We start from the raw sequence: 3,978 nt of genomic DNA on the forward strand, positions 1-3,978 counted from the left end.
TTTTCAGTTTATTTTGGAAACTAGATGATTTAGCAATCCTAAATCCTCATTCCACATGGTAGAGAATCAGCTAGAGGTGAGTAGGACTGGCTCAATTGTAATAAGTTCTTTTCTTAGAGGAATGCCAGCAGATAGCTTTCTTCTCTAAGTTAGTTTTATTTCATGTTGATAAACTGACCTAAGATCAAACTTTAGTTTCAACTTTTCACATTCCAGAACAAAAAATCCTGGTGCTATTTTTTTAAATTAGCTTGTATTAAATTTATAAATTAACATAGGGAGATTTAATATCTTGATAATGATGAAGCATCCTATTCAAGAACCAAGAACAAGAGATATGTTTCCATTTGTTCAAGGGTACCTTTGTGTTTTTCCAACGATGGCATCATTTCCTTCACATAGATTTTTCACGTCTCTTAAGTGTACTCTTTTTTTTTTCCAGGTACAGTTTTTTTTTTGGTTTTCTTAATTGGAATAGAGTTAACATACAATGTTATATTAGTTTCAGGTGTACAAAATAGCAATTCGACAATTATGTACATTACTCAGTGCTCACTATGATAAATGCAGTCATCATCTGTCACCATGCAACATTATTACAATATTATTAAATTTATTCCCTACGCTATACTTTTCATCTCCATGACTTATTTTATAATTGGAAGTTTGTACCTCTTAATCCTTTTCACCTGTTTTGTCCATGCCCCCTACCCACCTCCCATCTGGCAACCACCAGTTTATTGTCTGTATTTAAGAGTCTATTTTTTTGTTCATATGTTTTGTTTCTTAAATTCCACATGTAAGTGAAATCATAATGGTGTTTGTTTTTTTCTAACTTATTTCACTTAGAATAATACCCTCTAGGTCTATCCATGCTGTTGCAAATGGCAAGATTTCATTTGTTTTTTTGGCTGAGTAATATTTTATTGTGTATATATACCACATCTTTATCCATTTATCCATCAGTGGACACTTGGGTTGCTTCCATATTTGGGCCATTACAAATAATGCTGCAATAAACATAGAGCTGCATATGTCTTTTCAAATTAGTGTTTTGCTCTTTTGGGGTAGATACCCAGTAATGGAATTCCTGGACCATGTGTGTTTTTTGTTTGTTTGTTTGTTTGTTTTAGTTTTATTTAAGTAATCTCTACACCCAACATGGGGCTTGAACTCATGACCATGAGATCAAGAGTTGTATGCTTTTCTGACTGAGCCAGCCAGGTGCTCCTGATATTTCTATTTTTTATTTTTTGAGGAGGCTTCATACTGTTTTCCACAGTGGTTGCACCAGTCTACATTCCCATCAAAAGTGCAAACTGGGGTCCCTTTTCTCCACATCTTTGCCAACACTTGTTATCTCTTGTCTTTGATATTAGCCATTTGGACTGGTGTGGGGTGATATTTCATTGTGGTTTTGGTTTGCATTTCCCCTGATGATTAGTGATGTTGGGCATCTTTTCATGTGTCTGTTGGCCATCTGTATATCCTTTTTAGAAAAATGTTCAGATCCTCTGCCCATTTTTTTAATTGGAGTGTTTGGGGTTTTTTTTGGTGTTGAATTCTGTAAGTTCTTTATATATTTTGGATATATCATTTGCAAATATAATCTCCCATTCAGTAGGTTGCTTTTTTGTTTTGTTGATGGTTTCCTTTGACACATGAAAGCTTTGTATTTTGGTGAATTCCTAATAGTTTATTTTTGCTTTTATTTCCCTTGCTTAAGGAGACATATCCATAAATATGTGGCTAAGGTCAGTGTTCAAGAGATTACTGCCTATGTTTTATTTTAGGAGTTTTATGGTTTCAGGTCTGACATTTAGGCCTTTAATCCATTTGGGGTTTTGGGGGAGTATGGTGTAAAAAAATTGGTTCAGTTTCATTCCTTTGATTGTAGCTGTTCATTTTTCTTTATACCAGTTATTAATGAGACTGTCTTTTTCCCATTGTATAATCTTGCCTCCTTTGTCATAGATTAATGGACTATACAAGCATGGGTTTATTTCTGAGTTCCCTGTCCTGTTCCATTTATTTAGGTGTTTATATTTTTGTGTCAGTACCATACTGTTTTGATTATCATAGCTTTGTGGTATTATCTTGAAATCTGAGATTGTGATCCCTCCAGCTTTGTTTTTTCTCAAGATTGCTTTGGCTATTCAAGTTCTTTTGTTGTTCCATACAAATTTTAGGATTATTTGTTCTAGTTTTATGAAAACTACTCTTGGTATTCTGATAGGGATTGCATAGCATCTTTAGATTGCTTTGGGTAGTATGGACATTTTAACAATATTAGTTCTCCCAATCAACATGGTATATTTTTCCATTTGTCTGTATCACCTTCCGTTTCTTTCATCGGTGTTTTCATAGTATAGGCCTTTCATCTCCTGGATGAAATTTATTCCTAGGTATTTTATTCTTATTGGTATAGTTATAAATGGGATTATTTTCTTAATTTCTTTTTTTTGCTACTTCATTATTAGTGAATAGAAACACAATGGATTTCTGTGTATTAATTTAGTATCCTACAATTTTATTGAATTCATTTACCCTAATAGGTTTGTTTGTGGTTTGGTTTTTTTTTTTTTTTTTTGGTGTAATCTTTAGTGTTTTCTATATGTAGTATCATGTCATCTGCAAATAGTGACAATTTTACTTTGTCTTTTCCAATTTGGATAACTTTTATTTATTTATTTTTTTCTTGTCTGATTGCTGCAGCTAGGACTTCAAATACATGTTGAATAAAATTGGTAACAGTGGGCATCCTTGTCTAGTTCTTGATTTTAAGGGAAAAGCTTTTATTTTTCACCACTGAGTGTGATGTTAGTTGTGAGTTTTTCCTATATGGGCTTTATTATGTTGAGATATGTTCCTTCTAAAACCACTTTGTTCAGAGTTTTTATCTTGAATGGATGTTTTATTTTGTCAAATGCTTTTTCTGCATCTCTTGAGATGGTCATATGGTTTTTATCCCTTCTATTGTTAATGTAATGTATCACATTGATTGATTTGAGAATGTTGAACCCCCTTGCATCCCTGAAACAAATCCCATCTGATCTTGGTGAATGATCCTTTTAATGTATTATTGAATTTGGTTTGCTAATTAGCTAATTACTAATAGTTTGTTGAAGATTTTTGTATCTGTGTTCATCAGGGATATTGGCCTGCAGTTTTGGTTTGGTTTGATTTGGTTTTGGTTTTGTATTGCCTTTGTCTGGCTTTGGTATCAGGGTAATTCTGGCCTTGTAGAATAAATTTGGAAGTGTTCCTTCCTCTTCTATTTTTTTTTTTAGTAGTTTGAGAAGAGTAGGTATTCTTTAAATGTTTGGTAGAATTTGCCCGTGAAGACATGTGGCCCTGGCTTTTGTTTGTTGGGAGTTTTTTATTACCAATTCAATTTGTTGCTAGTAATCCGTCTGTTCAAATTTTTTATTGTGATTCATTTTTGGAAGATTGTGTATTTGTAGGAATTTATCCATTTCCTCTAAGTTGTCCAATTTGTTGGCATGTAATTGTTTATAATATTCTCTTATAATTCTTTGTATTTGTTTGGTGTCAGTTGTTATTTCTCCTCCTTCTTTTCTGATTATGTTTATTTGAGTCCTCTCTCTTTTTTTCTTGATGAGTCTGGCTAAAGGCTTATCAATTTTGTTTAAGCTTTTAAAGAAGTAGTTTCATTGATTCTTTTTTTTTTTTTTTTTTTTAGTTTTAAGTTTCATGTATTTCTGCTCCAATTTTTATTTCCTTTATTCTACTAACTTTGGACTTTGTTCTTTTTCTAGTTCCTTTAGATGTAAGGTTGGCTTTCTCAAGATTTTTCTTGTTTCTTGCAGTAGGTCTGTGTTGCTATAAACTTCCATTTTATTTTATTTTATTTCTTTATCTTAGAACAAGCAAATGGGAGAGAGGGGGAAACAGACAGAGAGAGAATGAGAATCTTAAGCAGGCTCTATGCTCAGCACAGAACCCAACATGGGTCTC

Source organism: Lynx rufus, unplaced genomic scaffold, assembly GCF_022079265.1.
Source record: "Lynx rufus isolate CCGP_SWC_20201006 ecotype Redwood Valley unplaced genomic scaffold, mLynRuf1.p SCAF_3, whole genome shotgun sequence".
NCBI lineage: Eukaryota > Metazoa > Chordata > Mammalia > Carnivora > Felidae > Lynx > Lynx rufus.